Consider the following 25,749-nt stretch of genomic DNA (forward strand, 5'->3'; position numbering starts at 1 on the left):
AGTTTCAGTAAAACCATCATGTAGCTGGGAACTTGTATTGACCAGTGTACAACACATGTACTTAGAATGGCTTCCCTGTACACTTTAATGTCTAAGAATCAACAAAGACATAGCAGGGACTTATCTGCTCTTGCAGATGTATCCAGACATATAATATAACACACCCTGCCTTAGGGCTGTAAGGCCTGCTGTGGGGATGACTTAACCACATTACATGCAGCAATTAGGGGCCATGGCACACAGGCTGTTTGCCATGTCCTGTCTTCACCTTTGGGAGTACCTTGTCATGGAGCCTGCAATGGCATTCTGCAAGAGGTTAGTGCTGGGTCCCTTAGAGTGGCACAAGTTATGACGCAACTCATAGAGACCCTCTTTGGTATCTATGCTCTATGTACCAAAGGTACCATTTACTAGGGACTTACAGAGATGCTAAAGGCATGGTCACTTGTGGATCACGTGGTTAAGGGTCTTGTTTACGGGAAAGGAACACTGGCACTGGAGAACTGCTTAGCAGGAACCCAGTGCACTTCAATGAAAGTTGCATCAAAAACAAGGAAAACGTGGGGGGTGAGTGTAACCAGACCCCAACTTTCTACAGTTTGAAAATTGTGAAGGCAAACTCAAATACATAGAAGCACTTGTTGACTCTGGGTAATGACCCTAAACCAGGAAATGTTTCTCATTTCAATCATGGAAATAAATTCTGGAAAGCAGGCAGAGAGGAGGTGGTTCAAGCTACAACTCTTGACACAAGCAATGGCCAGCAAAGAAGCAGAGAAGGAGTCAGCGGACCAAAAAAGAAAAATCTATTTCTCAGAAAAAGAACTAACAAAGAAGTACTGCAACAACCATGACCTCCTGTTTGGAAGATCTTCCCTGACTGTTACAGAGATGCAGAAAAAAAATATGTCAAGAGTGCAGCAAAAAATTAATGTTCTTGGAGTAACGCAGTGCTCCATTGATGAAAATAGGAAGAGGTTGTGCGCAAAGAAGGTTGTGACTCGGCTGAGAGAGTCCCGGCCAATAGAGATGTACCCACACCCCCACACTGGAGTCAAATGTGAAGATTACCTTGGAGCCTGAGACAGTTGTGGGTCACGCAATAAATGATACATATGCACTTTTCAAAGTAAGTGCAATTGTTTTTATTTACACATCTGTTACCTTAAAACTATCTTTTATATGCATTAATTATTTATCATAAAACAGAGTTTTTAGTGAGGAGCCTTTGCACAACCATAATAGTTGCATCATAGGATATGAAGTTATATATGAAGCTATAATCAGTTTTAGAATGTATTTAGTGAATCATAACATATAGTAAGAAGTGTTTTTCACACATACAGAAATTAATTTTAAGTGCATTCTTTAAACACATCAACCTAAGGAAGATGATGATTCAAATGCGGAGGACACAAAGACTCACAAATTGGTGGTTGAAGATGACATTGAAATAGACAATTGCTCAGCCACTCCTCATAGCCACTGCAGCAGTGCTTCATACTTCCCACAGTCACCATCATTGCATGAGGATGATGCCCAACAGCCTCATAGTCCAATGCTGTGGCCAGTGACAAGGCCACAACAACATGGTATTACAATGTGTGCTCACAATCGGTGCCATGATGCACCTCATCGCAACCAAGCATCATTGCCAGACAATACAGCTAGAAATACCCAGTTGTTTGATGGGCTTGAGGGTTCCATGCTGCAAATTCGGTGTCTTCAACATAACCAGCTAAAAATAGCAAACAAAAAACTACAAAACATGCAGAAATGGATTTCATTTGCTTTGAATACTCCGGACAATAACGCACATCCTCCCCAATGCACTTGAGAAATTATGTTGACAACTAGCAGAGGATATAATCAAAGATGTACAAAGAGAAGCACTGCAGTACAGATGGATCAACTAACTCAGTCCATTTGGAAATTGGCATATGCCACTTCAACCTCATTGAGGCTGATGGCCTATCCCCAAGTGGAAATTGGCCACTTCAGTAGGAACGTCTCAAGGGGCTTAGGGCAGATAGCCTCTGCACTTGATGCACTACAAACTGCCTAAATAGCTGTCTGGGTGGCTGCTGAACCTCAAGATGAAGAAGAGATATCCAGTGTCAGTAGCATCTCTGCTACAGATGCATGCTCACTGTGCTACAGCAGCAGCTGTGCTCCTGCTGCATGATATGTGGCCACAACCCATTCAAGATGCGACTGCAAAAAGCAGCAAGGGGCATATTTAAGAAAAGTTGTGATGCACACAGTGCAGCACCACATTTCTTGTGCCCTTTACAGCCCTGCTACCGCCACCATGTGTGTGCCTTATTTAAAATACAGTGCACCATGGAGCAGGGTAGGGGGCAATAGCATAATTTTTTTGACACTATTGATGTACTTTGCTGTAGTAGTGTCAACATTTTGCCGCTACTCCTGCAGAGTACATAGGGGCCCATTGCATACAATGGTGTGCGCCCTTTTAACACTCTGAGCAGGCGTTAAAAGTGCCGGAAAAAAATCCTAGATTTCCTTGAGCAATTTCTTCAACCCCCTAACAAGGGAACGTCCTCTTTGCATATATTATGTCTGACGCAGGCATAATGTAGAGCAAAGGGTTACACAGTGGCGCAATGCATGCATTGTACCACTTTGCAGATTTGGCGCGGGAATTTTGGAAATCTAAGAAACATTAGCGTAAGAAAAATGACACAAATGTGTCGGTAGATGGTGCTAGGGGCTCTTAAATATGCCCCTAAATGTCACAGTACAGGAAGTACCAATGGTGTTTTATATTTGTGTTTTCGGTGACTTAACTAACATTGGATGTGGACATTGCCACTTAGATGTTAAAACTAACAATTTGATTTAGCAATTTATAAAACCTTACAATAAAGGTTGCTTTACTTTGAAGCATTAAGCAAGCATTGTAAGACTTATTTTATTTGTACTTTCACATATGAATTACCTTGAAAAGTAATTGTTGGCAATTCGGTCCTGTTGCTGTCTCCCCTCCACTGTTCTACTCACCTCTGCTAGCTGCTGAACAGGTAGCTTAGGATCTTCAAACTTTAAATCTGAGCCTGATATGCTGATATGTAGGCCTCTCCTGTTTTGCAATGCTATATAGAATGGCACATGCTGCCACTATTTTGCATGCAATTTCAGGAGTGTTGGAAATGGAGTCTTTGGTTGGCAGTCAAGTTAGCCCCTGTCCAAGCAAGTACCCTCACTCTAGTCAGGGTAAAGGAGAACCACCCTCAGTGAATCCCCGCTCACCCCCTTGGTAGCTTGGTATGAACAGGCAGGCTTAACTTCAGAAGCAATTTGTAAAGTATTTGTACCAACACACACAGTAACTCAGTGAAAACACTACAAAATGACACAACACAGGTTTAGAAAAATAGGTAATATTTATTTCAAGAAAACAAGTCAAGTTATGAATTTTAAAAAGAATAAGAGTCTTAATCCTTAGAAAACAGTGAGAATGCAGTTAGTGCACAAAAGTATTTGGGTAGCATCAAAATAAAGTCGCACAGGCAAGTGTGCATCAAAAAATGACAGAAATGAGTCGATTTCTCACACGCAAGCGAGAACGTGCATCGTTCCTTCTCTGGACAGGTCGGCGTGCGTTGTTTCTTTTCTCCTGCTAGAGAGTGGTGTGTCAATCCAGAAGAGCACCACAGGTCTGGGCAGGCTTTGCGTTGATGTTCCATGCCCAGTGATGTTGGATTAAAAAACGGTTGCACAGTGTCCAGAAACCGTGCTGCGTGGCGACTTGCATCATTAACAGCAGCCACTGCGGGTGTGGCAAGTTGTTTCTCTAGCGGCGTTGCGTCGATCTTCCAGTCGCGATGCAGGTGGAGCATCGATTTTAGCCGCAAGGCTAGCAAGGCATCATTTTTCAGCCGCAAGGCGGGTGGTGTGTTGAAAGTTTCCCCGCAAGGCGCTCTTTGCGTGGATTGTCAGTTCTTAGGTGTCAGCTTCACCTCTCAAGGGCCCAGGCACTGGATAGGGCACCACGTGGCAGGGTAGAAGTCTCAGCAGAGAGTCCAGGTGCTGGCACGGGAAGTCTTTGATGTCCCTGAGACTTCAACAATGGGAGGCAAGCTCAGTTCAAGCACTTGGAGATTCTTCACAAGCAGGAATGCACCACAAAGTGCAGTCTTTGCCCCCTTTCACAGGCAGAAGCAGCAACTGCAGGATAGCCCAACAAAGTACAGTCACAGGCAGGAGCAGCACTTTTCCTTAGCTCTTCAGCTCTTCTCCTTGGCAGAGGGTCCTCTTGATTTCAAAAGTGATCTAATTTTCAGGGACTTTGGGTTCTCTTTTTAAACCCGTTCTGCCTTTGAAGTAGGTCAACTTCAAAGAGAAGTCTTTGTCGTTTTCAAGATCCAGACCAGGCCAGGCCCCAGGCACACACCAGAGGGTTGGAGATTGCCTTGCGTGAGGGCAGGCACAGCCCTTTTCAGGTGTAAGTGACTACTCCCCCCCTCCCTCCCAGCACAGATGGCTCATCAGGATATGCAGGCTACACCCCAGCTCCCTTGGTGTCACTGTCTAGAGAGAGGTGCAAACAGCCCAACTGTCCAACTGACCCAGACTGGGAATCCACAAACAGGCAGAGTCACAGAATGGTTTTATCAAGGAAATGCCTATTTTCTAAAAGTGCCATTTTCAAACACGCAATCTAAAAACAAACTTTCAGAGACCCTAAACTTCACATTTCTAACTGTTTCCAAAGGGAACCTGTGCTTTAATAATATTTAAAGGCAGCCCCCATGTTAACCTATGAGAGAGATAGGTCTTGCACAGTGAAAACCGAATTTGGCAGTATTTCACTGTCAGGACATGCAAAGCACATAAGTACATGTCCCACCCTTGACATTCACTGCACCCTGTCCATGGGGCTACCTAGGGCCTACCTTAGGGGTGCCTCACATGTATAAAAAGGGAAGGTTTGGGCCTGGAAAGTGGGTACACTTGCCAAGTCAAATTGACAGTTTAAAACCGCACACACAGACACTGAAGTGGCAGGTCGGAGCCATGTTTATAGGGCTACTTATGTGGGGGGCACAACTGGTGCTGCAGGCCCACTAGTAGCATTTGATTTACAGTCCCTGGGCACCTCTAGTGCACTGTACCAGGGACTTACTAGTAAATCAAATATGCCAATCACAGAAAGCCAATTACACATACATTTTATATAGGAGCACTTGCACTTTAGCACTGGATAGCAGTGGTAAAGTGCCCAGACTATCAAAAACAGCAAAAACAGAGTCCAGCACACATCAATAATCTGGAAAACAGAGGCAAAAAGTTAGGGGAGACCATGCCAAGGATGACAAGTCTACCAAGGAGCATATTATAAGGCACCACTTCTTTTATGTAGGCATCGGAAACAAGTTTTCAGCAAGCCAAATACCATCTCAATCACACCTCTGGTGTGACAATGTGCTCTGTTGTACCACCTTTCATTTTGGTTTGTAAGGGGTGGGTATGGTGTCATAATCCATGGGCGTAGGGCATACAGACTATCGCCTAGAACAAAATAAATAAATAACTGTGAGCTTAGTTTCATTTAGCATTTGCTGAGCACACACATATGTGTCATTATTATATTTAACATCATTACCTAACAAATAGCCATCATCAAATTCCCCTCTTTCTACCCATCTGTATATTCCACTTTGCCTTAAAAGGGAGGAGTCATGAATGCCTCCTTAGTCTTGTGAAACAATATCAGTTGTTAAATAGTTTTCGTCACACACCATTTGAATGTTGAGAGAATGTGTGTCCATATACGCACCCTGTGACGTGGAGATTTAGCAACCCTGTAAACGTTTAATTTTATGTATGGATTGAGTTTCCTGGTCAATTCTTGATAAGTATGTGTAACGGTTCTTATACAGTAGCAAAGCATCTAGAAATCTGCAGACACAATTTGAAAGTACACGTTAAGAAAGCAGGCCAACAACAGTAATCACACCCTGGTAACCACCAGAGGTCAAAAGTTGTAATTAGCACACCACCTGATCATGGGTGGAGAAAGAATTGCTGGGCAGATTATTGCTTTCTAGATTTGGCTCTACAAGCATAATTATCGCTAGAATTACAGAACTACTTAGCCTGTATTTGTCAAAAATCTCATCAGTTTGTTGGAAAATGGTCAGCCTGACTCTGAAAATCCTCTCTAGTCTCTGCTTCCTCCTCTGCAGAGCAGCCAATATTCACATCTTCCTCACAGTCACATACAATGCAGCCACTTATGCATTCTCAACCACCTTTTATAGTTTGCATAGTACCACCCCTAATTAATTGCTGGTAAATTGCATTTGCAAACAGCCCTTTTGCTACTACTCAGCCTTGAAAATGTGGTTGGAGAGTAGCAATTATAGATTCCATAAATGCAACTCACAAAATTGGGTCGCTAAAAGTAGCAATTCAGAAACTGGTCGCATTGCAAAAAAACAATTGCTAAGGTCTTTCTGCATCACAAATTGCCACTTTTTATTTTAAGTCACAAAGCTGTTTGCAACCAATTTGTGATTCGCAAACGCTTGATACATAAAGCCTTAAAATCTGCCCTGCAAAATAATTTTCAAACCAGACTTGATCACTAACAAAGCACACTAGCGTTTTACTATGAAATTTGAAATCTGTATAAATGGTAAAATATACAGATATGTGCATTCCACACATTTTTACCATTTGTATTGGGTTCTAAATGTTAATTAGCACTTATATAGCTGACAATCTGCCATTAGTATATCATCATAATCGCCTTTCAGTAGACTGGGGTATTTTCCAAACATTTCAGTCACACACCGAATATGAGTTGTGTCTCAGTGGATCAACTATGTCCTATTTAATGGGTTCTGTGGACTTTTTGATGTGTGTGACTGCATAGAAGTACGAAACTGCTCACGTATTTTCTCTATTGTTAAAGCTGCTGACCAACTGCCAAAAAAACATATTTGGTATGTAACTGCTAGTTGCAAACCTTACTTGCCAGTTAATTGCATATTCGCTTTGCGCTATATGTTCATAGAGAGTTCTTTTTGTTAATCTGTGGTTTTATAAAATGGTACATAATGTGTTGAGCACACTGACATCGAATTAAGGGGCAGATTTAAGAAAAGTGGCGCTGCCCCCAGTGCAGCGCCACTTTTCTTGTGCCACTTAGCACGCCCCTAAAGCCACCATGTGTGCACTGTATTTAAGATGTGGCCAACCATGGCGCAAGGTAGGGGGCATATGTGTCAAAATGTTTGACGCTATTGATGTACTGTCCAGGATTAGCACCAACATTTTGGTGCTAACTCTGAACAGTACTTAGGGGCCAATTGTACCCAATGGTGTGCCCCCTTTTAACACCTGCACTAAGAAAGTGTTAAAAGTAGCTACAAAAAATGATGAAGTGGAATCTTTCAGATTTCACTGCACCATTTTTGTGGACCTCCTAACGGGGGAACAACCTCTTTGCATACATGATGCATGGCGCATGCATAATGTGCCGCAAAGGGTTACATAGTGACACACTGCGTGCATTGCACTACTTTGTAGACATGGCGCAGTGACTTTTGAAGCCTAACACCACATTAGCATAAAAAAAGACTCTAATGTGGCACTAGTTCTTCTTAAATCGTGGCCTAAGAATCATATGTACAAAAAAATTATGCAATCGGAAACGGCCAGAATCACAAATTCAAACCGTTTCTGACAGCAATAATGCTTTTTCATCTGTACAAAGCACAAATTGCAATTTGATACCACATTACCATATTTCAATTTGTGTTTGCTATTTGGTATTTGGAAGGGGAGTATATAGGGTGTCCGTTCCAAATGCTGAAGCTCAGTGATGTGAATTACAGTTGCAGAACATAAATACTTTACTGACTCCTTGAAGGAGGTGGTAACCCATGCACAAATGGGAAGGGGTCCAAGTAAGACCATTTCCCCTTTAAAAAAGGAAGAAAATATTTTTAGGAGTAGGCTTGATCCCAAGGACACCTTCCTCCTCTCAAAAAATGAAATGCCAAAGGTTTTTTTTTCTTTTTCAACACATTCCATTTTCCTTAAAGGGAAATGGGCTGCATTCAATGAAAGAGACTGTATTATTAAAAATGTTAAAGCAACAGCAGACATAGGGGGTCATTACAACAGTGGCAGCCGGCTACCGCCGCCCGCCAAGCTGTAACCGCCATGCGGCCGCCAATGCGGCCGCACTCCCGCAGTGCCCATTTGGACATCCCTGCTGGGCCGGCGGGCGGAAACCAAGTTTCCGCCCGCCGGCCCAGCGAGGATGTGGGCCGCAACATGGGAGCCGGCTCCAAATGGAGCCGGCGCTGTTGCGGCCGTGCGACGGGTGCAGTTGCACCCGTCGTGCTTTTCACTGTCTGCATAGCAAACAGTGAAAAGCCGCATGGGGCCCTGTCAGGGGGCCCCTGCACTGCCCATGCCAGTGGCATGGGCAGTGCAGGGGCCCCCAGGGGCCCCACGACTCCCCGTACCGCCATCCTTTTCCTGGCGGTTCAGACCGCCAGGAAAAGGCCGGCGGTCGGGGACTCGTAATCCCCTGGGCTAGCAGCGCTGCCCTGGCGGATTACAACCGCCGGGGCCATTGTGGTGGAAAACCGCCGGTCCCGGCGGTGTGACCGCCGCGGTCGTAATATGCCGGGAAGCACCGCCAGCCTGTTGGCGGTGCTTCCGTCGAAACAGCCCTGGCGGTCTTGGACCGCCAGGGTTGTAATGACCCCCATAATGTTCTGCTGACCCCAACAGGCCACCATACCTCTAATGTCTGTGATTCCTAATGTGTTGCTAATGGCAAACTACCTCTTTAAGATTCATGAGGTAGGTCGATTTGCAACCCATTAATAATCACTATTTATGAAATCATTCTTTTGTACATTAGGAATTGTGATTTCTTATTTGCAATTCAATAAGAATTGCAATTAGGAAATCACAAGTTTTATTTTTGTAAAAATGGTGTCATGTGTAATTTCAGTAGCTATTTATACATACACATTTTGGGCTTTTTCTGGTGGAAATAGTATCATGTTTAAGAGTACTGTTGGGTTAGTGTCTCAAATAAGTCATTTAGGGCATATATCAGGTGTGTCAGTAAGGACGTTATGTTCTATGCGAGATGTATTGTTTGACTATCCCTTGGAGAAGCTCAGGAAAGATATTGACTGTTAGAAATGGGGTCTTTAGTTGGCAGCCAGGTTACCCCCTGTCCAAACAAGGACCCTCACTCTAGTCAGGGTAAGTCACACACAATCCAAGTTATCCTGTGCCCACCCTCTGGTAGTTTGGCACTGAGCAATCAGGCTTAACTTACAAGGCAATGTGTAAAGTATTTGTGCAATAAATCATGCCATAGCACCAAATAACACCACAAAAATACACCACACAGTGTTTAGAAAAAAATATAATATTTATCTGGTTAAATGCAGGTCAAAACGATCAAGATTTGATAAGTATACATTGAAATATCACTTCAGAGAATAATAAAAATGAGGCTTTAGTCCTTAAAAAGCAACAAGTGTCTCTTGCAAGTACAAAGTACCTGGTTTGCATCAAAATTATCTGGAAGGGGCTGCAGAGGAGGAGATAAATGAAAAACGGGGAGGTGTGCGTCAGTTTCTCCGGGTGCACACAGACGATGCGTCGATAATTTTCCACACAGGGAAGGCTTTGCGGCGATTTCCGGCGCACTGACTTGGATCCTCTTTGGGTTGTGGGGTATTCGAATGCCCCGGGGACGATGCAGAGAAACCTGGGCGTGCAGGATAAAGTCACAGTAGCTGCGTCAATCTGGTGGGAGATGCGGGGAAATTTCTTTCGCACGGCAGGTGCTGCATCGATTCTTCTCACAGGAAGCCAGGCTGCGTCATTCCGGCTTGGCTATGCGTCAATCCAGTGGGCTGTACGTCGAAGTTCCGGTCGCAACGCTGGTGCTGTGTCGATCTCCTCTCGGGGAGACAGGCTGCATCGTTCCGGTTCGGGGTGCAGTGATTTTCTCACCGCGATGCAGGCTGTGCATCGTTTCTGACAGGCTGTGCGTCCAATTTTCGCCGCACAAGTAGTTCTTTACAGGATGAAGTATTTTTGGTCCTGAGACTTCAAGGAACAGGAGGCAAGCTCTATCCAAGACCTTGGAGAGCACTTCTCAGCAGAGCCAGAGGGCAGCAAGGCAGCAGGGCAGCAGGGCAACAGCAGGGCAGCAGTCCTTTGCAGAAAAGCAGTCAGGTAAGTCCTTTGGGCAGCCAGGCAATTCATCCTGGCAGGTTGCAGGTTCTGCTTCAGAGTTTCTTCACCAGTGGTATCTTGTCCAGAAGTGTCTGAGTTGGTAGGGTCAGAGGCCCTGTTTAAAAATCCAAATGTGCCTTTGAAGTGGGGGAGACTTCAAAGAGTGGCTTAGAAGTGCACCAGGTCACCTTTCAGTTCCATCCTGTCTGCAAGGGTCCCAGTAGGGGGTTTGGCAGTCCATTGTGTGAGGACAGGCCACTGACCTTTCAAATGTAAGTGTCAGGCCCTCAACCCTCCCAGCCCAGGAAGACCCATTCAGTATGCAGATGTGTGCCGGTGTGACTGAGCATCCTGTGTTTGCGGTTGTATGAGTGAAATGTACAAGGGAGCTGTCAACTAACCTAGCCAGACATGGATTGCAAGGCACAGAAGGATTTAAGTGCAGAGAAATGCCCACTTTCTAAAAGTGGCATTTCTAAAATAGTAACATTAAATCCACCAGTAGGCAGGTTTTCGTATTACTATTCTGGTCACACTAAATATAACCTTGTTACTCCTTTCAGATCAAAATCTACCCCTCAAACAGTATATGAGGGTAGCCCTAATGTTAGCCTATGAAAGGAGAAGGCCTCCCAGCAGTGTAAAATTAATTTAGGAGGTCCACACTACCAGGACATGTAAACTACACAGGTACATGTCCTGCCTTTTACCTACATACAACCCTGCCCTATGGATTACCCAGAACCTACCTTAGGGGGGACTTATATGTAGAAAAAGGGGAATTTAAGGCTTGGCAAGTACTTTTAAATGGCAAGTCAAAGTAACAGTGAAACTGCACACACAGGCCTTGAAAAAGCATGCCTGAGGCATGGTTAAGAGGCTACTTATGTGGGTGGCACAATCAGTGCTGCAGGCCCACTAGTAGCATTTAACCTACAGGCCCTGGGGACATGTAGTACACTTTACCGGGGACTTACATGTAGATTAAGTAAGCCAATTGGGCATGAACCAATGTTACCATGTTTTAAGGGAGAGAGCATATGCACTTTAGCACTGGTTAGCAATGGTAAAGTGTGCAGAGTTCTAAAACCTGCAGAGTGTCCAAAAGGTGGAGGGAGGCAGGGAAAAAGTTAGGGGTGACCACCCCAAGGCTGTCAGGTCTAACAATTACTTTATTTGGAAACAAAGCAAACAAGAGTCAACTCCTCATATCACATTAAGAATTAGCACAGAATGTTAGAAAGAAAAGGCAAAAAGTACTCAGAAAACTGAACCTACAAGCTGGATAGTGGGCCCAGGACCAGTATTCTCCCAGTTTGCACTGTTTGTTGATCCTTAACTCTAGTAATGACGATCTATGGAGGATCCTCCCTACCCCAACCCAGGCTTCTCGTCCATGCTATAAATTTTTTAGATGTCTAGTCTCCCACCTTCATTCCTCATGGGTCATCTAGTAGCTCCCAGATGAATTGCAAGGCAATCTCACAATCGAAAAATCTGTATTATTTCTTGTAGCATTCATCAGGGCAGAGAGAACAAAAGATTGGCCTAATTAATGGCAGGCTAGATAGACTACTCACATTCATGCCTGCTTACCATTCAAACACTGCAAAATCAGAAGAAATAAAACTCAGGGGCATATTTAAGAAAAGTGGTGCTGCATCCAATGCAGTGCCACTTTCCTAGTGCCCCTTAGCATCCTCCTGCCGCCATTATGCGTGCAGCGTATTTAATATGCGGTGCACCATAGCTCAGGGTAGGGGCAATAGCATCAAAATGTTTGACGCTATTGATGTACTTTGCAGAACTAGTACCAAAGATTTTGGCGCTAGTCCTGCAAAGTACATGGAGGCCCCTTTTAATAAATGACGTGCCTCCTTTTAACTCCAGCTCATAGCAGGCATTAAAATGCCACTAAAAATAGCGCAAAGAAATCTTTTAGATTTAATTGTGCCATTTTATGGGCCCTCCCAATGGGAAAACGCCCCCTTGCAGACATTTTGCCAGGCGCAGGCATAATGTGGCGCAATAAGTTACAAATTGCTGCAATGTATGCGCTGCACCACCTTGTAAATAAGGTGCAGCAATTTTTGAAGCCTAATGCCACATTAGTGTAAAAAATGAAATTAATGTGTCGCTACAGCTTCTTAAATCTGGGCCTCAATGTTAAGGAAAATTCTAAAGCAAAAAATGCGAGGCCAGATGTACTAAGCATTTTCATATTTGTAAACCATTTGCAAATGCAAAAAGCCTTTTTTTAAAGTTCAAAGGCCCAAATGCGAATCTGTAGCCTGTTACCAAATCTCAATTTGGGTTTGCGATTCAGCATTAGGAAGGGGCATGTTTAGGGCATTCCTCTCTAATAGCAAATCACATTGGTATGTGTGAATGTTTTGCAACCAAAATGCAGTTGGAAATCATTCACTTTTTACCACCTATTTCAAGTAGCCTATTCATCAATGGAAAGGATTGTGAATGTTTGTAAAAACATTTTTGAAGAGCATGCAGTGGTCTCACGAACACTGCCTACTCTTAAAAAAATGAAAAGAAACCTTTTCATTTTTTTCTTATGCATCCTTTTTTTCTTTAAGGAAAATGGGGTTGAATTAAAAAGCTGCTTTATTAAAATAGCAATCACAGACATGGTGGTCTGCTGATCCCAGCAGGCCACCATCCTGGTGATTTTACAGATTCCCAATGGGTCGCAAAGCAAGACCTACCTCATTAATATTCATGAGGTAGGTCTATTTGCAACCCACTGGGAATCGCAAAATGTTTAATACACACATTTGTACATGGGTATTTGTGATTACCAAATAGCGAATGGCAAAAATCTGCTATCTGATTTTCGCAAATTATTACCTATAAGTGAAAAAATACAGCTGTATGTCAAAATGAGAGAATTGTAAATTGAAAGAATACACTTTCAAGTTATGGAGTTGTCTGATGATTTTGTTTCAATTTAAACTACATCCCAGTTTCTGACAGGTGAGTATCTGTATATTGAACCATGTAATGGTGCCACACATGGGGAAATGTATCAATCACCCATACAAGTATGTCCCATTACATCACCAAACAACATGCTTTTACTGACACACAGGACAGTCCTTCCATACCGGCTTTAGTCATTGTATGTGCTTCAAACCATAGTACCTGCCTCTAAAAACAATTGCCATTTAGCCATGTAGCAATGTGTGGTGGTGTGTGCTAATATTGTACAAGCTGTTTAGCCTTTAGTAGCTCACAATGATTTGACCTGCTCAGGAGTGGCTCTCGCTACAGGAAAGGATTCAGACCCCTATCCTAGAAGATATTTGTGGCCTGGATTAGTACCATGAGGGCACTGAAATGCAAATGAGTGTTTTCTAGGAATTGTGAAATGTTGGTAAATAATCTGTACTGACTTTTTCAGGATGCTTGTGAGCGATGTTACAAAATTGTGTCACAGCAATACAGACAAATAAAACCTCACAACATGTTTTTTTCTTTCTTTTTTCCTATCCATTCAGGTCAATGCACATTAGAAGGTGATATGGAGGGCCATTGTCAAGAAGGTGCCAAATCTGGTAGTCTATAAATCATGCAGCGTTCATTGCCATAGGAGGACCTATGTCACTGGACTAGAAAGGCACCCTAAGTCCAGCTCGGCCAGTCCTCCTAACATGGGAAGTGCGTGCGCCACACCATGACTCCACTAATGGCCCACATACTTGTGTAGCATATCCTGAACTTGATCGGCAGTTGAGAGCCCAACAGCACCATCAAGGGGAAGATAGTGTGATTTCAACATGACATATGTCCAACACAGAAGAGCTCTTGAAGGTGGAAGGTTTGCACATGGTTTATGATGATATGTTTTGTAGATTACATTTTGGGAAAAGATACCACTTGATTTGTGCTCACTACCAAAGGACTGGTTTGAACAGACACATGCCTCCTTAAACAACAAATATACAAGAGGTAGTTTGATGTTATAAGCAGTACAAAACAGGCCACTTGTCTTTATTGTGTCAGGTGTGATATTCCTTCACTGTTGTGAATTGTGATATATTAGCCCTATTACTGGTGACATAGCATAAAATGCTATTATGATACAGTGGATGGTCCAAACGTCACATCGGTAAGTTGGTTTTATACACAAAGAAAAGTGCACATGTGAGCCAATATGACTCCTAACATTATGTTAAATGGCTACATACTTGATTCAGAACATATCTCAGATGTGTTTTCAAACAAAAATTCTATTTCATTCATGTTAAAAGTGACAGATTTGCATGATGTCTTATTCCTTCACAAATGTGCATGTAAGCCAATCTGTTTTGTGAAAATAATTGTGATAGGCAAGCAATTGTTGGTACAATACACAAAGGAATGTGTACACAGTGGTAACAGAGTACTACATACTGTAAACCACTTTGCAGTGCCCTTTGTTATGTCCAGATGATAAATCAATGATGGAGAAAAATGGGATACTTAAAGGTACTTTTGCAGATGGAAGGTTTCATCACATGTAGGTTGGAGTATCCCATCTGGAACACTCGATATGAGGCTCAAATCATGACTCATGTAAATGTATACATTCACCAAAGTGTAATCTGTAGCATATTGTGAATTGCATGTGAATCTTTGAAAGATGTATACATGAGTCAGTGTATGTAATATTGACTGTGATGTCCCACTTTTTGTCTAGTGTAAAAGCCAGCATATTTTGTAAAACAATTACACAATGATTAAAACAGACTGCAAGTAACTAGAGATATTTAGGAGTGAAATGTGATACTGTTTTTGCTCTGTACTGAAGTTAATTGGAAATGTATCCAGGCCTATGTATTTACTTGTGCTGTATGAGCTATTTGTCAAAATATTATTCTCATTTTTGTTAATGGCATAGGTATCTACATTGATACATTGATAAGATACTTCACTACATATTTAATTTAATCTTTTTTGCATTTGAAATATACATTAATTACTTGAAGTAAATGTTACCGTTTTTAAATGTCCAAACAAAGGAAACAGGCTTCAGTTTATACAAATATGGGTACACATTGCACTATTTGTGGACACACATTGATTTATGATTTACATTTTGTGACTGAAAATAATGCAGATTTTTGGGCCTTGTAAACACACTGTAGAAATGTATTTTTGGTGTAAATCTTGTTGGTGATATAAGCTCACTATTCTATTCAGAGGTGTTAAACTGTTCCTGCAGAGAACTTAAAATGGATATAAGAGTCAAGGTCATACATGATATGGGAACTATCATGGGGAAAAAGAAAACTGTGAACAAATGGTTTCTGAAAATGTTCCCTACATGAATGAGATAATGATAATAAAGAGCCAAAGTTTGAGAGTCTTGAAGCAGGTGAAATATGAAAACGTTGAAAATGTTCTTTCTTTAAAATTCATGATCAGTTCTATTTATACCAATATAATAAAACTGTTGCATCTGTCATTTCAGCATTATCAGGAGCAGGTGAAGGAGAAATTGGCCACATAGACGGGAATGTATTTGGGCACTTTGGTTTGGGTGCCTGAGACCAGTCACACTGAGGGATCCAGTGCATGGAGTGTGAGGGGACTGGCACGGAGGTCTCAACCTCCACATCATCATCTTCGGATGCCTCCATTGAAGACCTGTCCCTAGTGGTGGTGGACTCTACAGCAACTGTTCAACCTGTATCCTTGTCCCCCACCTAGAGAACCACCTCCATCCTCTCTTTTGCTTCCCCCAAATCTGCCGAACCTGCCCCCTAAAAGGGAATGCATCTTCTTCACTGCAAGCACCTCCCACCCTGCCCTTGTTCCCCCAGCTGCACTGAGTAACAAGGCTATTGACATCTTATGGAACAGCTTTGCAGGCCAAACTTCACTCGTCAATGCCATCTAGGGCTTAGGTGCCATATGCAGCAAATGGTAACATACCTGGAAAGCATTCACAGTGCTATGTCTGGCCTACAGAGGTCATTGCAAGGTCTAGCCTCCTCACTGATTACAGCCTCTCAACCATCCCAAGCTTGGGCCCCAACTCCCATCCACTCTCCATCCCAATTCCTCATTCCCAGCCCTGTCCCAAGCACATTCACTTTGTTGCACTCACCATCCACATAGACACAATAAGCACATACACACATAAACACAAACACACAAAGAAACACATGCATGCACCCAACCAAGATACACACACTGCTGACACAACACTCACAACACCCAGCACCACACACACACCACAACACCCACCACCTTAAAACCCACTACAACACCCACCACCACAACAACCATAACCACAACACCGACCACAATACCCATCCCCTAAGACATAACCACCACATGGACACCCACAACATCTACCACCACAGACACATGCACCACCATCAGCCCATCCACCAGCACAACCACCTACACACCCATAAGCACCACAGCATCCACCTCTACATCACACACATCCAGACACACAGCCACACACATACACACCTACATGCAAAACAACACCTACCAGTCGCATACGCTAAGAGTCAATAGAATACACTATACCGACAAAACCAAACAAATTAAAAAATGCATGCTCAGAGAAAAGCACAGACACCCCAACACTCACCAAACACATGCACACACTCACCTGAACACCACTCACTTTCTAAAACACCCCCTCAAACATGCACCACATACACTAGACCCACATGCACAACAGACAGAAACACCTACAACACCCCGTCTAACTCCCTCTATCTCCCAAACCCCATCCTCACCCACCCCTTTCTACCTCTTATCTCCCAGATGCTTTTCCTCTTACCCTGTCCCTGACTCCTGTCAGACTCAAACTTGCCACAAGGAGAAAACATCATTGATTTTCCCTATATTCCCACTGGATGCCCCTTACTGTAGAGGTTGTACTTTGCAGTATATTTATGAGACAAGTTGTGGGCCTGAAGCCCACAGTTCTCATGCTGGACTAATTGAACTATATTATTATCTTCCATTTATCCTTTCATATGAGAGACGTATCTCATTGTTTAGATTACTAGTAATTGATTGCTGTTTATGTTATTTTTTGCAAATGTGTGTGACATGCGCTTAGTCTCATTTCTGACAGTAACAAGCCCTAGTTTTATTTTTGACATATTTATATAGTGCATACATTAGTGTTGAACATTTGTGAGGGACAGGTTCATTTTGGTGCAAGCATTCATTATGATGCTAGGCACTAACACCTAATAAATACATGTTTATATTTTTGTAACTTGAGAATGCAGCTGTGTTTATTTTAACATGATATGTGTTAATAATACACAAATATCCATACACAGGGAAAAATACACTTTAGAGTTAAATGGCATCTAATGTTGAACAGAAAATGCACAAGATAAGGGGACATGTTAACTTAAAACTTCTCAGACATGTTTGAGGTTTAGAGGTAATATCGGCTGTAAATTCTGTGTAAACCCACTTGTTGCATTGTGTAGTGCAATTTACTACATTATATTGGATGTCTGTATTTACAATGATGTGCACTGTTTATTCACATGATATGGTAGTTTAGGGAAAATGATTGCACTCAGCTGTATGGACACATTTCGATTTAGAGATGGATGTCACTTTCTGGATAGTTATCCATTGGCATAAAAGCAGTTAGTACCAGATTGGTGGGTTATTATAGTCAGGGTGTGTTTCTTTAAGTTTTTTAACTACCACGTTATACACAGATGCATTGCACATTATTGTACTATTGCTTGCAAGTCTTTTTTAAACATGTATGAGTCTGGAGCTAATGTACATATACAATTCTGAGGAAAATGGGTAAAACAGACACTTACCTTCTGTTCCGGATACAAAGGGGTTGATTTTCTTTGTGGGTCAGCAGCAAATGTAGGATTGTACGATAGGGGTCATGGCAGCAGGAAATGATAAAATTAGAAACAAGGTAAGTTTTGTGTTTATATACCTCCCAATCTGCCAACTCAGGTGGGGAGTGTTAGCCGCCACAGCAACATCGGTGGGAAGGCACATTGTGATTGGGCCAGCGATAAAACTGGCTTGAGTCCCATCACCAGCTGCTTTTGCCTATGGTGCCGTTGACTTGGGTGTACAATCCTGGCAGTGATGGCAGTTTGTCAACGGACTTTTGCCTATGGGACCGCCAACATCTAAATAGAGGGGGCAGACTGCAAAGGCAGGGAGTGGGAAATCGGATGGAAATTCGCTGGCGGGACTGATTCCACCAAGATCTAAATAAGGTCTTCAGTGACTTTTTTGGAAGTCGAAAATCTTCAGTGGGATGAAGCTGAAGGCGGTAGCTGATGAGAATTCCAAGAGGCTGGGGATATTTTCCTCGCAGGGCCACTAAGCAGGATTTGGTACTGCAGAGAAGAACATAGCAGGAGCTGCTGCATAAGTCAGGCCATCAATGCAAGACAAGCAGGTTACTTCTGGTCTTCCTTCAGTGCCCAGGAGCAGTTTTTAGCCAAAACATTTTGTCTATCTAGGTACATTTAGCACCACTGTCAAGAGTCCAGGTCTGGCAGGGTACCACCTGGTGGGTTAGGACTCACTCAGGCTGGGTCTGAGAATGGGTTCAAGATGGTGGGAGCATGTACTATCCCTGTGGCTCTGAATAGGAAGCCAGCAAACTAGCACTTGCAGTCACACTTGTAGTCCTGGTTTCAGGTGATGAGGATGGACTCAAGCAGCGGGGCAGGCCTCCGAGGGCTCACAGCTGGCTCCAGGCAGCAAAACAGTCCTTCAAGGAGCAGAAAAGCAGTTTTGTGATGTACACAGCAGTCAGTCCCCCAAAAATGCTTTCTCAAGTCCAGAAAGAGAACTGAAGAATGGGTCTGAGGGCCCTATTTTTATACCTGCTACCTTCTTTGAAGTCGGAGGAGTTTCTTAGAGGTTTCTCTTTGAAGCGGGGCTGTATCCAGGTCTGTTCCACCCCACCCTGCCATCAGATGACCCATTCAGGCACACCTAATCACGCTATTGTGTGACTGTCTGGAAGGAATTCACTAAGTTTAAGTGGCAACTACACCCATTCATGTGACCTAAGATGGGCTCTAGGACTAAACAGAAAGGGCAGAAAAGTGCCAATTTTCTAAAAGTGGAATGCTCAAAATTGCAATTTAAAATCTAACTTTAACATTAAGGGGATTGTTAATTGCAATTTCATAGATACCAAACATCAATCATTCAAGATTTATAATGCTCTGCTAATTACTCAATAGTGTTTCCAGGCACTTTCAAATCCCGGAAGGCTCCATCGACCAGACAGATTTTGAGAGTTCTTCAGAAATTCGGAAGTGAAGTGATGGGCCAGAGCTGTGTGGGGAGCCTGTTTCTGGTCTTTGATGCCAGTCTGTCCCCAGTCAAAGGTTCACACTTATTAAATTTAATAAGGCAAGTCTCATCTTTTGGGACAGATAGGCCTCACAGTAGTGAAAAACAAATATAGGGGGTTCTCACTACTAGGGCATGTAAAAATAAAAAATATATGTCCAACCTTTTCATAACAAAGAACCCAGCCCTTTGGGCTGCCTAGGGCTTGTTAGGGGGGTTATATTGCCAAGCCATATTGGCAGTTTAAAACTGCATTCATGCTGTAATGGCAGGTCTGGTACAGGCCTTGGGGTCTACTTAACTGGGTGCCACAATAAGTGCTACAGGTCCACACATAGCATTTAATTGCAGCATTGTGGTATATGGTATACCACTCTACAAGGGACTTCTAAATAAATTAAATATTCTAATCAGGTGTAAACCAAATTTGCCATAGTTAGGGTAGAGAACACAAGCATGTTAGCACTGGTTAGCAGTGGTAAAGTGCACAAGCACCTTGGCACTGGTTAGCTTTGGTAAAGTGCACAGGTCAACAAAAATGAATTCAGCAAAAATAGGAGAGGTGAAGGTGAAAGGGTTGGGGGTGACCCTGCAGACAGGGCCAGGTCCAACATGATTATTGGTATTCGGAGTTCAAGACCACTCCTTCACAATAAGATTAATGCTGGGTTAAACCTGGTTGTTCCAAAATTAGCAAACCATTGTAAACCTATTTGTTTATCAAGACTAAGCAAAATGAATAAGAAGGCTTGAAGATAGAGCAGATGTCACAATGCCTCTACCAGGGCAACGGGACAAGCAGAGGTTACTGGGCCCAACCATGGTGGTTGAGGCCTTTTACTCCAGATGTCCCTGGGCCTGCCTTACTATGGACTCTGAGCACCTGGGCTAATTAGCCCTTCAGCAATTGACTGGTAGAACGTGTCTCTGGGGGAAGAGGTAGATCTAAGCAGAGCATAGATTCACAACTTAAACTAACCCCAATAAATGATTCTTTAGTCAAATATTCCAATCCATTTTTGTGTACATAGTAGCTATCTGCTAACACAAAGTACAAAGCAACACAGTGAAACCAATACACACAGTCTTCTTAAAGTGGGCCCACAAGCGTTATCTGGGTCAGCTCCTGTCCCACTTCACCATCTATGGCAGATGGATATGCCCCATTGACAAGTGGCATTCTCCAAGCTAGGTCCACTAGTGAGTTCAAGTCTTAGAAGCTCTACGAGGGCTTTTAGCAAAAGACCATGGGCCTGATTCTGACAATGGCGGGCGGCCGAGGCCGCCCGCCAAAGTCCCGCCGACAAATGACCGCACCGCGGTCAAAAGACCGCGGCGGCCATTCTTACATTTCCGCTGGGCCGGCGGGCGCTCTCCAAAAGAGCGCCCGCCGGCCGAGCGGAAATGCCCCTGCAACGCGGATGCCGGCTCCGAATGGAGCCGGCGGAGTTGCAGGGGTGCGACGGGTGCAGTGGCACCCGTCGCGTATTTCAGTGTCTGCATGGCAGACACTGAAATACTTTGTGGGGCCCTCTTACGGGGGCCCCTGCAGTGCCCATGCCATGGACATGGGCACTGCAGGGGCCCCCAGGGGCCCCGCGGCACCCCCTACCGCCATCCTGTTCCTGGCGGGAGACCCGCCAGGAACAGGATGGCGGTAGGGGGTGTCAGAATCCCCATGGCGGCGGAGCGCGCTCCGCCGCCATGGGGGATTCTGCAGGGCAGCGGGAAACCGGCGGGAGACCGCCGGTTTCCAGCATCTGACCGCGGCCGAACCGCCGCGGTCAGAATGCCCTGCAGGGCACCGCCGGTCTGTCGGCGGTGCTCCCGCCGACCCTGGAATGACCCCCCATGTGTCCTCCTACCTAGGATCATCAGTCAGAGCAAGTTCCCCCAGGGCCCAACAGACAGCCCAGTATCATTCTTACTTGCAGTCTATGGAATAGTTATTCAGAGCGCCTGGACACGCATTCCCTGCCCAAGGGTGGGCATAACTATGGAATCTGAGGCTGCTTTCGCAGACGTCCAAGTTACTTTTCCAATCTGGTTGTAAATCTTCTTCTCCATCTAGGGGCAGGTCTTGGGTGGTCCCGGACTCGGCAGGTGAAACTTGGTTCTGTTTTTGTCGGTCACAACCAGCTACATGATGATGCCTGCACGCTACCCTACAGTGTCCACCCTCCTCCTGGACTACGTAACCATCCTAACATGGAAGAGGGTCTTCAGGTGCAGACAGCGCAACAGCCCTTCATCTTCTCCTGTATCTGCGCCTGGCATGGAGGGATCACGTTGTATCATTGATAAGATGGCAGCCCTCTTTGGGTCCCAGCACCACTAAGGCCAATGGCCCTCGCTACTTGGCAGTACCGTACCAGAGTGGCAAACCATTTTTCTCAGCAGGAGCCCTCTCTTGGCATAAGGGGGCCACATAACTCAGACTGGTAGATAACTTGGTTAGCAAGCTGTCTCAGAAAGAGCGGAATCTCACACTCCGCTCCCAGGGTTCTCTCAGTAGGACCCCCACTGGACCTCACTCCCTTCAGGCAGCCTTCCACTCTTCACAGGGCCCTTTGGTTTTGGTTTAGGCAGAATCCAGTTCTTGGGGCTCAGGTTGAGTGTTTTTGATTCTCCTGGGTGATGTCCCCTCAACCAGCATGGGAGACTGGCAGACTCTTAGTCATCAATCCTAGTTACAGCAGGCAATACTTGTGCTAACAGTCTCCACACTAAGGTATATCTTCGGTTTGACAAAGTAGAGAGTCTCAAGCTCCCAATCTTATAATCCATTTCTAGACACAATTGTGATTTCATGTCTCTGTTTTCGAAGTTTGTGTGCTGAGGGTTGTCCACTTTAAAGTGTCTACTTCTTTGTTGTGCTCTTCCTCCAAATAGCAGTATATCACAGGAAGACAGTCTCCAATCATGGTAGTCCCCAACACAGGTGATGGGCATGACTTGAGGTTCCCACCTGGATGTTAGCATCACTTATATTTACATCAAAAATGCTATCAAAAGCCACCAGCCCTTCACTTCACTTATTATCCCCATCTCTTTCCTCAGATGTGAAGAGGCCTCTTTGACCAGTGACCTTTCAGAATCAAAGAGCCCCTGTTGATGTGCGATGAAGACCCTGGCTCCTTCTTCCTCTTCCGTGTGTCCCACCTAGCTCTCAGGAATGCAGCAATCTACAAATCTGCCTGGGGGAAACCTCTTCCTCTCACTGCTCCTCCAGAAAGCCCTGGGCCTCCCAAAATGGAAGTCAGCGTCTTGTCTGTTTTATGCCTATTGCAAACACATAAACACACACCACTGCAGAAAACACATTCACATGTGTGGAGCCCCCAATGTGCTGTACTCTTGTACAGTCATCTACACATCTCAGCAGAGATGTTGCAAATCCTGTGTGCTGTCTCCTACATCTAATACCAGCTCACAGGCCTATATATAGCTCTGCACATACATGCAACTACGCATACCATTTCCTTATGCACTCTCCCTTCTCACAGGCACACATGTATCCCAATGCTCACATGCAACATTTTGTGCTAATTTCTGATGCACTGTACCTTTCCACAGGCACACACATACATCCCAGTGCCACACACAAACTAATGCAGGCCAAGGGTGAGTTAAGGACACAGATGTCGAACTTGACCTGAGTGGGCCAGGAGGCATCACTCGATTAACACTGGTAACAAGAAGCCTTGTTCACTGTACTCTTCACTAACAACTAAAACAGGATATACGGCCATCACCACATTAATCTACTTAACTTCTGGTGAATGCACTAGCCTTCCAACACTTGAGGGTACTACTCTGGGCACACTTCCCAGTCTAAGCAGGTTGGAGTGCACATCCATTATACATGTTCGCTCATGACCAAAAATCATTACCAAGTGTCCGGATATCACTTTAGCTGGAGCATTCAGGTCAGGCGTACATGTTTATAACCATGCAAGGAACTTTTCAGTCTTAACAGCAGATATTAAGAAACTTTAAACTGGCAGTGGACAATCATATGTATCATATTTCTAACTATACATAGGCTCTGTTTGCTGGTCCACTCTGCCTTCAAAAACAGCTGAATTGATGAAAAAAACTGTCTTGCCCAATCCCTGCCTATCTGGCTGACAAACACATAATCTAGGGCTCTTGCACACCCATAGCTAAGACACTATCAAACTGGAGGCAAAAAAGTGTTAGAATAAAAAAACACGCCAACAGCCCTTCCGTGTCTATGCTCCCAGGATGTGGAACAACGTTTCTGTAACCCTGCTCCAATTTAGGAAACTGTGGAAGGCACACCTTTATAAAGGTCACTTCATCATAACATATTAACAGTCCACTTCTGCTTCCAAAACCAAGTGACTGCTTCCATTGTTTGCTACTTGTATCTTTGACAATGCAAAGTGCTTGTCTGCCTTTTGGCCAGGTTTGTGCTTTAAAAATACCACATACATATATGCTTTCATGTAAATCCATAGCTACCAAAAACATAACTTGGCTTACCACACAAGTGAGAAATTGATAAACAAGTAAAAGCACTAAGGGGCAGATTTAAGAGCCCCTAGTTCCTCCTTGTGCCACATTAGTGTCATTTTTTTTACCCTAATGTGGGCCAACGAGGCCAAATTGGCCATACCAAATTTACAAAGTGGTGCAATGCATGCATTGTGCCACTTTGTAACTCTTTGCGCTACATTATACGTGCACCAGGCATAATCTATGTAAAGGATAGAGGAGGGCCCGAAGGGGGGGCCGAAAAAATGGCGCAAAGAAATCTAAAAGATTTCTTTGCATCATTTTTTTCGGCACTTTTAATGCCTGCTCAGAGCAGGTGTTAAAGTGGGGCACACCATTGTTTACAATGAGCCTCAATGGGCTTTGCAAGATCAGAATCAAAATTCTTGACACTCCTGCAGAGCTCAAAAAAAGCATCACAACTTTTGATGCTATATCCCTAACTACCACCATGGTGTGCTGCATCTTAGATATGGCGTACACATGGTGGCGTTGGGGGGGGATAAGGGGCAAAAGAAAAGTGGCGCTGCACTGTGTGCAACCCCACTTTTCTTAAATCTGGCCCTAAGTTGTTCAACCTGGAGGACCATTCACAGTTTTTTTGGAATAGCTCCGTAACAGCACATCATGACAGTTTCTTGTTTTAGCTTACCCCCGTATTATAATCAATAAAGAAGTCACTGAGAAGCTGGTTAATAAAGAGTTCTCTCAATATCTGAAACTTGGAAAATCTGCTCCATGCCTCAGAGTCTGGCTTCAGGTCACAACAAGCAGAGAAACTACACTGTTAGCGGTTTCTGAGATGATCAAGATAATGTTAGACAAGGGGAAGAATTCTGTTCTGATACTATTAGATCTGTTGGGGGAATTCAACACAGTCCCCACACAGTTCTGCTGAGACTCCTGGAAGAAGTGGAGAAAGTAGGGACTACCCTGAGATGGCTTTGTTCTTTCCTCTGAGACAGAACTCAGGTGGCCATGTTACCTTCTTTTACATATGAGGAAATCCCCCTCAGTTATGTGGTCAATCAGGGTTCGTCCCTCAGCCCCACTTTCTTTAACATCTTTATGACACCTTTGACCCATCTTATCAAATTCTATAGGATCATAATTATATCACATGATGATGAGACTCTGCATTTCTCACTAGAGCAACAGCAGTACAGTTCTGAGCTCAACTTCTCAGAAGTGCCTCCATGAGATTTTCAACTGGATGAATCACAACCATCTAAAGTGCAACACCAAAAAAAAAGAGTTTATCCTATTTGATAAATCCAAGGCATTCTCTCCAACAGGCGGATGGCCTGATGGTGTTATCACCCCCTCCTCCACCCACCACAATGGTGAAAAGCCTGGGGATAAGGTTTGACTCAGACCTATCATTCAGGCGGCATATTCTTAAATGTCTCAGCAACCTATTTTGTGCTGCTAAGAACCTTTGAAAAAATGTCTTGCCTTCTTACCTCTAACAGCTTGATAAACAGTGATATGAACCCTGACTGGATTACGGGAATCCTCTCTTCATGGGTTTGCCAAAAAAACATATTAAACATTAAAGCTTAGCGAAGGGACTTTGGGGTTGCAAGCTTTTCAGACCTTGCATTCCATTGGCACCCTGCCCAAAAGAGGATCTGATTCAAG

This window comes from Pleurodeles waltl, chromosome 11 (genome assembly GCF_031143425.1).
Source record: "Pleurodeles waltl isolate 20211129_DDA chromosome 11, aPleWal1.hap1.20221129, whole genome shotgun sequence".
Taxonomy (NCBI): domain Eukaryota; kingdom Metazoa; phylum Chordata; class Amphibia; order Caudata; family Salamandridae; genus Pleurodeles; species Pleurodeles waltl.